Source organism: Tiliqua scincoides, chromosome 2, assembly GCF_035046505.1.
Source record: "Tiliqua scincoides isolate rTilSci1 chromosome 2, rTilSci1.hap2, whole genome shotgun sequence".
NCBI classification, from domain to species: Eukaryota; Metazoa; Chordata; class Lepidosauria; order Squamata; family Scincidae; genus Tiliqua; species Tiliqua scincoides.
Genome location: NC_089822.1, coordinates 7,524,769 through 7,538,136, shown reverse-complemented (window position 1 = coordinate 7,538,136; position 13,368 = coordinate 7,524,769).

Genomic DNA, 13,368 nt, shown 5'->3' with positions numbered 1-13,368 from the left:
TCCCAGCTGCAATGTGGGGAGTATATGCAGTTACTTTACAGGGTTGTTGTAAGGATGAGATCAAGATAATACATGGGAATCACTTTCCACACTCAGAAAGTACTACAGAACAATATTAAGTCTTATTCTACTTACTTACTTACCCACCCCACCCTTTTCCCAATAAGATCATCCAAGACTGCTTACAACATCTAAAAACTATAACAGTAATAATAAAAGCAGTGAAACTGAAGAAGCTGACAAAGACAACTGCCTTCTGCACTAGTTGCAGTTCCCGAACTGTTCTAGGAACAGTTCCTTTATCGCAAGCAGCACCAGTAGAAGAGGCACAAAGACAACAGCTGGTAAGTATAAGATTGGGTCATTAGTGTTGAATACACTGATTTTTTTCACTCCTCTTCCCTATTGCTGTGATTTTATCCCCACAACAACAGTTACCAGTTATAGCACCTTTAACCTCACTTTCTTGACTTTCCATGGTCCCAAGCCATTGGCTATGTCCCTTGGTCCTTGTTCACACAACAGATTTTGCTTGTGCACCCATGGGACACATGTTTTCACAGCATTCCTGGTAACACCCCTTGGGCTGCAATCCTATATGCACTTGCCGGGCTCACAAGACCCCCCACTCCTCCCAAGAAAATCACTAGCCCAGCCCCATCTCTCTGTGCCACAGCCCAGCTACCTATATTTTAGGAACAGATTGCATGCTTTAGTGAACAGGGTTGGCTCAGTTCCAGCTCTGCTTGTATAAGATGCTCTACGAAAACTTTGTTTCCCAAGGTGGCCCACCAAGTGCCTGTAAGAAGCTCACAAACAGGGCAGGAAAGCTCCCAGCAACTGTTATTCAGGGAGATGCTGCCTTTGCCCATGCAGGTTCCATCTAGCCACCATGACTAATAGTCATTCACAAATTTGTTCATGATTGTGTGTAACCACTTTTAAAAGGACTTAAGCCACTGGCTATGACCACAGCCTGTAGCAGCAATTCCATGAATCATGAATTTTATGCTTTGTTCTGTCCTGAATCTCCTGTCTCGTACAATACCTTGGCAATCCTTACAACAGCCTTGTAAGGTAGGCCAGCATCACCCTCACATTGCCACTGGAGACCTGAGAGAAGCTTACCTAAGGCTCATCCAGTTGATTCTAGGCTGCAGTGAAATTTGATTGGGACCCTCTTGGTATTCTTTCTGTGGCAGTCAACACACCAGATTTTATTTATATAAAGTTTCGCACTCCACCTTTCCTCTCCATTTGGTGACACCCAAAGCAGCCCACAATCAATTTAAAAACAAAACAATTGACAGAAAATCAATCAGAGATCATGAAAAACAAAATTAAAACAGCAGCAAGCACACAGCATAACCAGAAATACAGAGCATGAACCAACTAACCTAAAATCAAGCTTTCCTCCCCCCTCCACAACATTGGCAGTGTGGGAGCTTATTAAACCTCCCATGGCAGAGAGTTCTATGGGCTAGGCCCCACAACAGAAAAGAGCCCACTCGTGTTACTGCCAACCAAATCTCTAGTGGACAAGGATCACACAGATTCCTCCCATGAAAACATTTCTGGGGTGCAAAAAGCATTTTTCTCTCCACATTTATCCTTGAAAAGGAGCTTTGAACCATCATCCATCTTACAAACAAAGTCCTTTTCTTACTGGACTCAGTAATTGTTGTTGGCAACCTTCAGTCTCGGAAGACTATGGTATCGCGCTCTGGATGGTGGTTCTGGAACAGCATCTAGTGTGGCTGAAAAGGCCGATTCGGGAGTGACAATCCCTTCCACACTGGGAGCAAGTGTAGTGTGTCCCTGGTCTGTCTCCCTGGCTATGGGCCTTCCTTCTTTGCCTCTTTGCCTCAGACTGTTGGCCAAGTGTATCTGCAGACTGGGAAAGGCCATGCTGCACAGCCTGCCTCCAAGTGGGCCGCTCAGAGGCCACGGTTTCCCACCTGTTGAGGTCCACTCCTAAGGCCTTCAGATTCCTCTTGCAGATGTCCTTGTATCGCAGCTGTGGTCTACCTGTAGGGCGCTTTCCTTGCACAAGTTCTCCATAGAGGAGATCCTTTGGGATCCGGCCATCATCCATTCTCACAACATGACCGAGCCAATGCAGGCGCCTCTGTTTCAGCAGTGCATACGTGCTAGGGATTCCAGCTCGTTCCAGGACTGTGTTGTTTGGAACTTTGTCCTGCCAGGTGATGCTGAGGATGTGTCGGAGGCAGTGCATGTGGAAAGCGTTCAGTTTCCTCTCCTGTTGTGAGTGAAGAGTCCATGACTTGCTGCAGTACAGAAGTGTACTCAGGACGCAAGCTCTGTAGACCTGAATCTTAGTATGTTCTGTCAGCTTCTTGTTGGACCAGACTCTCTTTGTGAGTCTGGAAAACGTGGTAGCTGCTTTACCGATGCGTTTGTTTAGCTCGGTATCGAGAGAAAGAGTGTCGGAGATCATTGAGCCAAGGTACACAAAGTCATGAACAACCTCCAGTTCATGCGCAGAGCTTGTAATGCAGGGAGGTAAGTCCACATCCTGAACCATGACTTGTGTTTTCTTCAGGCTGATCGTCAGTCCAAAATCTTGGCAGGCCTTGCTAAAACGATCCATGAGCTGCTGGAGATCTTTGGCAGAGTGGGTAGTGACAGCTGCATCGTCGGCAAAGAGGAAGTCACGCAGACATTTCAGCTGGACTTTGGATTTTGCTCTCAGTCTGGAGAGGTTGAAGAGCTTTCCGTCTGATCTGGTCCGGAGATAGATGCCTTCTGTTGCAGTTCCAAAGGCCTGCTTCAGCAGGACAGCGAAGAAAATCCCAAACAAGGTTGGTGCAAGAACACAGCCCTGCTTCACTCCGCTTCAGATGTCAAAAGGGTCTGATGTGGAGCCATCGAAGACAACAGTGCCTTTCATGTCCTTGTGGAAAGATCTGATGATGCTGAGAAGCCTGGGTGGGCATCCAATCTTGGGGAGAATCTTGAAGAGGCCGTCCCTGCTGACCAGGTCGAAAGCCTTTGTGAGATCTATGAAGGCTATAAAGAGTGGCTGTCATTCCCTGCATTTCTCCTGCAGTTGTCTAAGCGAGAATACCATATCAGTGGTGGACCTGTTGGCTCGGAATCCGCACTGTGATTCTGGATAGACGCTCTCTGCAAGTACCTGGAGCCTCTTTAGTGCAACTCGGGCAAACAGCTTTCCTACTACACTAAGGAGAGAGATGCCGCGGTAGTTGTTGCAGTCACCCCTGTCGCCTTTGTTCTTGTACAGCATGATGATGTTTGCATCCCTCATGTCTTGAGGTACTCCACCTTCTCTCCAGCAGAGACAGAGGATTTCATCCAGCTCAGTGACGATGGTCTCTTTGCAGCACTTTAGGACTTCAGCAGGGATGCTGGACTCAGTAATTAATGAACAGATAATGAGCCCACCCAGGTGCCCAACACCCTCCTGGGAACATCTTCCTGTGCTGTCTATTGATGAGCGGCAATTCCATCAAAAGAATCTCGGCAACTGGGGGGGGGGGGAAGGAAGAGTCATGATTTTGGTTTTTAAAAAATTACATTAACTGTGAAATGAAAGCTTTTTTCCAGAGAACAAAACTGCCTCTTATGAGTTAGAGATTTAAACTGGAAACATCTGTCCGCCTCCTGCCTCTTCTAACTTGTTCCCTTCCTCCTTTGCGAAACAGGAGGGCTCCTTCAGCTCGGAGGGCGAAGCTGTATTTTTAGCCAGGAAAGGACCCTAGGAAGGCACTCACACAGTTCCAGGCAGTGCCCTACCTAGTTGAGTCACTTCAGACCCACCTGCTCCGCTCCTTATGCGTGCAGATTACATGAGCACCACCTCGGGGCTGCCCAGGCCCTTTAAATAAACAACTCCAACAATAAACAAAAGTATTTCAATATTTGCATTTGGTCAGAACAGACGTATGGGTGTGACTCAAGAAGCTCCACTGAGCAGGGGCTTTACTTGGGGAAGGGAACAAATGTCCCCTTTGCCCAAGGAGACATCCAGCATGCCCGGATCCAGCACATGATCCATATAGAGCCACCACTCCTGCACTGGATCGGATTGGGCTGTAATTCTTGTTGCTTTCACACAGCTGTGACCTTTTCAGGGAAAACTGTTGAATTCTGCCAGACATTTTTTTTAATGAGTTCCTGGTTGTATCAATAGTTCTCTTGAGTTTCTTCTGCCTTTTTTTGTTGTGTTTTGTTTCTTTGTGTTTTGCGGTCTTCCTCTGTCTGGGCTCCCTTATCGCTCTTGTCGCCAGTGCTGTCGCATGCCAGGGAGTCTTGAAAACGAAACTAGGTCAGCAAAAGGGTCTCAACAAAATGCAGGGTGTATTGCTGAGGTTCCTCCTCTGCAGAAGGCCACAGGCGGTCTGCTGCCCACTGCTTTTGAAAATCCTCCCCGTCCCTGAGCCCCAATATAAGTCCTGTGAATGAACTCCAAATACTTGCCTGGACCAAGGGACTGTTCAATCACAAACACTCCCCAAAGGAGGAAAAAAATACATAGCTTCATATAGAAACTGGCAAGTTCTGTCCTCAGTCTACTAAATGCATGGCTCTCAGGGCCATGTTTATGAGAAGGGGAGAAAGCACATTCTCACTTCTTCCCAATGTATTGCTTTTGGCTCATACCACCACTTCCGGACCACCTCAGTACTGGGTTTTAGAAGCCAGTTGACAAACTAGGCTGGCTAATGAGCAAAGCAGGCAAAAATTACCCTAATACAGCAACCTTAATTAATTAATTTATTTATACAGGTATTTATATACCGCCTTTCTTTGGTCGTCAGGTTTCTCCTCAGACTTTAATCCAAGGCGGTTTACATAGGCAGGCTGTATTTTTACAATTGAATAGTTCTAGTCTCATAGAACTCCTCGTTCCAGCTGGGTTCCTTCCCGGTCTGGCCCTTCGCCTCCCACACTCCACTTGAGGACAACTCCTCTCTGCCACCAAGGGTCAGCTCATCAGTATATCAGCGTGTCGTCAGTTCTCAGGTACTTCCGGTTGTTTTGAACTGGCTGCCTCAGATCTTCAGGCATACAAGGCGGCAGCTCTACCAACTGAGCCAGACCTCCTGCCCTGGAGCCTGGGCACCAATTTTATAACAATTATAGTTGTAATTGCTTTACATTCAACATTGTAGGCTGCAATGAAGTGAGGCACAGCTATCATGGGAGTCAGGCTTAAACACATCTCCACTTTTGAAATCAGCCTTTGGTTTTAAGACCGCTGGCTTACTGGACCAGGCCTTTGCTCCTCTTTCCTGGGGTTCAGACATCTGTCTGCCATCACAGCCAACTGGATGACTTTGAGAGTGCTTACAAGTTAGGGTATGAAGGGGGTGACCACCCCGCCTTGTCTGCCCCCAGCATCTAGTACTAGGAAGCCTATTGCCACTGACATTGGAGGCTCGGTTATTTCAAATGGTTAACAGCTGTTGCTGAATGTATTCTCCATGAATTTCCCTAATCTTTTAAAAAGATGTCTAAAGCAGAGATGGTCGCCGTCTTGTGGTAGTAAGTTCTATATATTAACTTCTCATTGTACAAAGTAGTGCTTAATCATGACTGGCAGTACACTGAGAACATCTACTTAATTGGGCAACTCCAAATTCCAGTACTGGGAGAGAAAAAAAGTCTCTTATCCACTCTGCCTACCCATGAATTCTTTTATATCTTATAATTGCCCACACGATCATTCTTTTTTTCGAACCCCCCCTTCCCCAAAATACTGTAATCTTTCTTCAAAGGAAAGGTTCTTGATCATTTTAGGCCTGTTAGATTATGTACCTGCCAAAGTGTTAACTGTCTCATTGGAAATGTCAGCCAAAAAGAGGTTTGAAACATCTTGCACGAATTTCCCTAGCCGTAAGTTGGTCTCATTCAAGAAATCACCTCCTCTGCTTGGGCTACGTCCAAATAAAGTGTTGGAATCATTCTGTGTACAGAACAAGAGGCTGTCAAAGTAGGTGGGTAAACAGTAACTATTTATGGAATGTCTGCCTTGAGCTCCCAACCAAGTTTTAAATATACATAATATTGTGGGAAAGGGGAGAGATTCGAAAGAGGCCATTCCTCTGTGGGAGATTTCACCACACAGGCCAAATAGATGGGAGGAGAAGATGATGTCTCTGTGAAGGCACAATGGCCTCTGATTTTATTTTCATAAGCTGAAGGTGCTTGAAAATGCCTTTGGGGCACTGCTGAATCAGGGCTTTTTCTTTTTACCTTTTTTTTCAAAGACACTTGCTTGGGAGCAGGATTAACATAAGAACATCAAAAGAGCCCTGCTAGATAAGAACATAAGAAAAGCCCCACTGGATCAGGCTATAGGCCCATCTAGTCCAGCTTCCTGTATCTCACAGCAGCCCACCAAATGCCCCAGGGAGCACACCAGATAACAAGAGACCTCATTCTGGCGCCCTCCCTTGCATCTGGCATTCTGACAGAGCCTATTTCTAAAATCAGGAGGTTGTACATGCACATCATGGCTTGTAACCCGTAATGGATTTTTCCTCCAGAAACTTTTCCAATCCCCTTTTAAAGGTGTCCAGGCCAGATGCCATCACCACATCCTGTGGCAAGGAGTTCCACAGACCAACCACACGCTGAGTAAAGAAATATTTTCTTTTGTCTGTCCTAACTCTCCCAACACTCAATTTTAGTGGATGTCCCCTGGTTCTGGTGTTATGTGAGAGTGTAAAGAGCATCTCCCTATCCACTCTGTCCATCCCCTGCATAATTTTGTATGTCTCAATCATGTCCCCCCTCAGGCGTCTCTTTTCTAGGCAGAAGAGGCCCAAACGCCATAACCTTTCCTCATAAGGTTTAGACAGCATCCTGCTGCCCACGTTGGCCAACAAGAGGCCCCTGGGTAAGCCCACTAGCCAAACACGAATACAATAGGCCCCCCTTGCCATTGTCCTCCAATTACAGTAGCCCTCCATTTCTGTTGTCTAGCCTTTAGAGCAGCAATTTTCAACCAGTGTGCCATGGCACATTGGTGTGCTGCGAATGGTCCACAGGTGTGCCACAGGAGTTTGGGGGAATGTTGTTTATTAATAGGGCCATTGGGGGATGTGATCCCCTTGCCAGCACCACAGTGTGCCTTGTCAATTGTCAAAAAACTGATGGTGTGCCTTGACAATTCTTACACTGTGTCAGTGTGCCTTGAGAAGTAAAATGTTGAAAATCACTGCTTTAGAGGTATATGCCCACTGAATCTGGAGGTTCAACATAGCCATCATGAGCTAACATTTATCTATTTATTCTGGATTTTTTTATCCCACCTTTCAGCCTCCAAAAGGCCCCCAGTGATCAACCTGTTCTCTGTGAATTGAGTTAAGCCCCTTTCCTAGCCATCTCAGTGAGTGGCCATCATCACCTCTCCCTGCAGCAAATTCCTTCAATTATATGCATTGTGTGAAGGCTGAGGCCCTTTTTATAAATTGTTTATAAAATTGTTTCATGACTGATGTCTTCCACTTTTTGCATTTGCTCCAAGGCAGGCTACAAATAAAATAATAAAAACAGGTACCAGCAATTAAGAACCCCATAAAATGGCATCAAACCATTACAAGGGAGGGAGGGGAAACCATTTATCATAAAAGGCTATTAAATACCATTAAAAGCATAACATAAAGAGATCAGAATGAATTTGTCTGGCACCCAAAAGACAGTAAAGAAGACACGTCTGGACAGAGAGTTCTATAGTTTTAGCACTAGAAGTCCTGTGACCACCATCAACCTCACCAACAATGACATGGGTATACAGAGAGGGCAATGTGGAAATGGGAATCCTTAACTCTGCAGTTTTCAACTAGTGTGTTACAGCACATTGGTGCACCACAAATTGTCCACAGATATGCCACAGAAGTTTGGGGGAGGGTAATTTATTAGTAGGGTCATTGGGGATGAGACCCCTACTAGCAGTGCAGTGTGCCTTGTAAATTGTTGAAAAAAAGTGGTGGTGTGCTCTGAAAATTTTAGTGCCATGTCAGTGTGCCATAAAATGAAAAAGTTTGAAAATCACCACATTAACCGATATCAGTCTTTTGTGGGAGAAGCCTGTCTTTCCAAAATCCCCAGTCCTTCCTGGGCCAGATCCGCCAACATGGCTCCACTCAAACATGAGCCAGCAATTTATCAGGTGCAGGTCTGCTAACCCCATGGCCATGGCTCTAATGTTCCCTTTCTTCAAGGAGACCTCCAGACTGCACAAACTGAGGGATACAATGCAAGCCACACTGGCCCCACTGCATAAATGCAGGGAAACTTAAAATAGGATTGCGCTGTCCATGAACATCCACACCCTGACATGGCTTCACCCACAGCACATTACATGTTGAAGTCCCTCCCTACTCAAATACCTCCTCTTTCGCCTCTTTTTAGAATGCTTAAAGTCCTGTTTATTTTCTCTTTTTTTGCCCTCAATTGTGTTCTATTTCTTATTACTAACTGTTCTGTAGGTTTTGATGTAACTCTTTTTGGTTACTTTTGAGTCTCACCCAGCAGGTTCCAAGTTCCCAAGCACCGCCAGCTTTCAAGCCCCTTCCACTTTTATCTCATGTTCTTTTCTAGGTTGTGTGTTCTATCCATGTACAGTTGAGATGGTCCTATAAATAGCAAGCGGTGGTGATAATGATGAGCTTAGCGGGCTTTAGAGAAGTCTAATTCGGGAGAGTAGGTCTGTCAGTGGCCTTGGTCACAATAGCAAAAAACGAGATCTCCTTATTCAGTTGCTGGGGACAGACAAGAGGGAATGGCTCACTCAGTCATGCTCCATTTATGAGCCTCCTGAAGTGTCCACTAGGTGGTGTCATATTGTGGTTAGTGTTAGAAGAAGTCTGACTAAGGACCAGGCGTCTTCATCCAAAAGCAATGGATGCCATTGCTCTTTGAGGCACTGACTCTGGAAACCTAGGAGATGGATAAAATATCCTCTTCTGAGGTCTGGAAATGAAGGCATGATTCAAAGACCTGACTGCTGTTGCCAGCTGTCTTCATGGCACAAATTATGTTTTCCTCACTCAATGGGGGAATGTTATACCTCAGTGACAGGTGACATCTCCGGTAGGTAGAAAATCCCAAAGTGAATCCCTGGCACTGGATCCTGGGAAGCCAGGCCAGGAAAGACCATAGGAGCCACTGTGTTTTTCAGACTATTGGATTGGATAGACCAATGGAGAGGCCAACGGTCTGACTCAGAGTATAGCAATTTCAGCAGTTCATAGGCCAGGAGAGAGGAAATTACCATCTAGCGCTGAGAAAACATAAAAAGAACTGTTTGCCAACACCTAATAATATGTATGGAAGTAGATTGATTCCCGGTCAGTAATTCAGTGGATGGAGATACTGTATATTCTTAGGGAATAAAACAGAACCGTGTTTCTCAAACTGTGGGTCAGGACCCAGTAGGTGGGTCACAAACCAGTTTCAGGTGGATTCCCATTCATTTCAATGAGTATTTTATTTTTAATGTATTATTGTATTATATACCATGCTACCATAGCATGCTGTATGCCATGCTAGTATATACCACCATGCGCAGAGCACGGGGGTTGTGAGAGCTTGCATGCCTCTCACAGTGGTGCTGCTGCTTTTCAAAGGCCTCACCTGCCTCCCTACCCACTGCATGTCCCTGTTTTCTTCCTCTTCTTAGGCATGGCTGTTCCTTGTTACATGCAGTTTTTGGTGCAAGCGCACTTAAGGGGCACTTTTATCTCAGATTTTGACATACCCTCCACTACAAATGAAAACAGGAACCCACATTTGAAACACACCCTTAAACCAAAGTCTACTTTGCAAGTCTCATTCCCTCCACTGTAATATTTTGTTGAAGGCCTTGCTGTCAGTTCCTTTCCCCTGCAATATTCTGACCTCCTCTGATTTACAACCAAAGGAAACTATCGGCTTGCCAAGAGAACTAGTAGGAAAACGTCACTGTCCTAGAAATAATGTTATCGACAGTCCAAATTATACCACAGCAGCAACTGAAGCTGTCAGACATGCACGACATCATGTCTACATTCACCTGCATGTGCACACCTGCCAGGCTGCTATCCTGTGCACACTTGCATGAGAGTAAATCCCACTGCCAACCTATTTCTGAATAAAGATGCTTAAGATTGCAATGTCAGAGGTTTGACTTTAGTAAACCGGGGTGGCGAGCAGAGCCCTACGTAACACCATCACCAGTCACACAAAACAAAATTTCAGTAAGGCATTCTCAAGAGGCAAGAATAGGGGCAAAAGAGGGGCACTGATTTTTCAGGGAGGGAAACTCTTACTGAACGACTGCACAAAATCCAGCCTGTCTTTACTCATATTGTGGCATCCAGAGCACCTCAATACTGGTTTAAAAAAAGTGAAAGGGGGTAATCTGGGCTGACTAATGGGCAAAACATGCATGGGGGGTGTCTGAAGTCTGTAATAAAAACCCAGTTCAATTGGGTAATATGGCAATCCTAGGAGACAGGGAGTAAATGGAGAGGAGCCAAGCAGTAGCATAGCCTGTGGGGGAGCAAGTAAGTAGTGCAGATGCCACAGCGTGCTGTGTAAGTGGCCCCTCCCACTCACCATCAGAGCCTTTCGGGGCAGTGATGGCAACATGTGCGGTGCCTGCAATACTTACCACACTGCCCACCGGCTACACTACTGGAGCCAAGTTGGGGGTGGGCAGAAATGGAGGAGGGAGAAGAGGAAGTAGAGTGATGAAGGAGCAGCAGCCCTGTCTGGCAGCAATTTGTGGGGCCACCAGTCATCAGCAGGCCTGGCAGCAGCCTGACTGCTCCCTTTTATCAGCCCTGCTTAGCCAGCACTTCTGGATGCAAGGGAAGGCCTGGCAATGGGTCCCAGCCCTTCCAGAGGGCCTTGAATTTTCCTCCCCACTTTAGGTGAAGAGCGGTCCTGAAGCAGAAACCGGGTGTATGCACAGTTCTTTCTGGGGGAACACCAGAGGCCACTGCCCAATGTGGAAGTGAAATGATCCCCCCTCCCAACATGCCTCCCACTCAGGTGAGCAATGCTTAAACCAGGGATCTGCACATGCCTCAGCTATCACCTGCTGACCTATCCACCTTCAGAGCAGCTGGGAAACCAAGAGCAAAGTCCTGGAACCCACTTCCTGCCTCTGGCCAATCTTGCACTGCATAAGGGGCAGGAATGTTTGGCTCTCTGGACCAGACGGCTCCATTTTGGGGAGATCTGTTTTCTTGGCAAGCGATGCGAATTAAACGTTGCAATCTTTTCCTTCTCCTCACTTGAGTCATGTAGGTGCCAACTGCTGTTTATAAAACTGCCTTTCAACCTTCAAAGCATAGGTGATCAAGGAATTATTGATCTCAATATCTCCGAAACCCCCTAGGCTGCGGTTGGCTCCCACTCCCCACTTAAGAGTAGAGGGGCATAAATAGCTTCACAGTCAGGAAGCTTGTAAAGCAAGTCTTGCGAGGAACTGTGAGCATCTTCAAAGCCCAGATGAGCTTCCATATCCTTTGGGCAACTTTGGATGAAGTTTGTAAAACAATAATTTTAATAGGGCCGTAGTTTGCTCTCTCTCTCTCTCTCTCTCTCTCTCTCTCTCTCTCTCTCTCTCTCTGCTGCAGCAAGCTGTGTTCCTCCAAACCAAATCAGATTAATCCATTTAAAGAGATTCATCCTTTCGAACATGCCCTGGCTATAAAAGGAAATAACCACACAGGCTTCTGTTGGTGCTGAACGAAGGAAGCAAAAGATGAATGTTCTGTAAGTAAAATAACTAAAAATAATAGTAAGGAACTAAGACTGGGTGGACTTCAGGGCCAAACTAGGCACGAAATAAAAGATATGTGACTAGAATCTCTTGTGGTTTCTTCAGCAATCACGATTGGGACTGCAGTGCATTCTTAACCCCACCCTTGCAGCAAACTGGTTCAGCATTACTGTCCTCAACAATTCAAAGCTTGAGCTATCACACCACTGACTTTGTATTACCAACTCATAGCCCAATCCTATCCACACTTTCCTGGGAGTAATCCCCATTGACTCTAATGGGACTTACTTCTGAGTAGACATGCATAGGATTGGGCTGTCAGGAGGTAGCATTGGGCTTCCTGACCTCCATCATGCCACCTGGGCTGGTGGCGCTCTTGATGACTTGCAACTTACTGATTTCCATTGCTCAGCGGGACTGCCTCTGGCCCTTATCTTTTCTATTGCTTGACTGGCTTTGTTAAATCAACAGGGAATTTATAAGAACATAAGAACAACCCCACTGGATCAGGCCATAGGCCCGTCTAGTCTAGCTTCCTGTATCTCACAGCGGCCCAACAAATGCCCCAGGGAGCACACCAGATAACAAGAGACCTGCAAGGCTTCCTGGGAATTGTAGTTAAGAACATAAGAACAGCCCCACTGGATCAGGCCATAGGCCCATCTAGTCCAGCTTCCTGTATCTCACAGCGGCCCACCAAATGCCCCAGGGAGCACACCAGATAACAAGAGACCTGCATCCTGATGCCCTCCCTTGCACTGGCATTCTGACATAGCCCATTTCTAAAATCAGGAGGTAGCACATACACATCATGGCTTGTAACCCGTAATGGATTTTTCCTCCAGAAACTTGTCCAATCCCCTTTTAAAGGCATCCAGGCCAGATGCCGTCACCACATCCTGTGGCAAGGAGTTCCACAGACCAACCACACGCTGAGTAAAGAAATATTTTCTTTTCTCTGTCCTAACCCTCCCAACACTCAATTTTAGTGGATGTCCCCTGGTTCTGGTGTTATGTGAGAGTGTAAAGAGCATCTCTCTATCCACTTTATCCTTCCCATGCATAATTTTGTATGTCTCAATCATGTCCCCCCTCAGGCGTCTCTTTTCTAGGCTGAAGAGGCCCAAACGCCGTAGCCTTTACTCATAAGTAAGGTGCCCCAGCCCAGTAATACATCTTAGTTGCTCTCTTTTGCACCTTTTCCATTTCCACTATGTCTTTTTAACTATGTCTTTTTAGCTTTTTAGCTTTCCACTATGTCTTCCACTATGTCTTTTTAGCCCCTGGGGGCTGGGGCTAAGAATAGGCTCTCAGTTTGGCTGTACTTGTCGTAAGAGGCGACTAAACAGCCACCGGGTAGATGGGACTCGTCAGCCTAGGAAGGCAGCTCATCTAAGAGAAGGAAACTCTGACCTCAAACCTCCACTGCCTTGTGGCTACATCCAGTTCTGGAAAAGGCTTCAGGAGTCAACCTCGAGGCAAAATCAGGAGCCGGAGTCCCTTAGGCAGTTCATGGCTGAACACAGTCACGTTCTGGCAACTCCTGCGACGCCGCTGGAACCAACCGTATTGGCTTCTGCCTTTCCATTGGACCATTCCAGCGA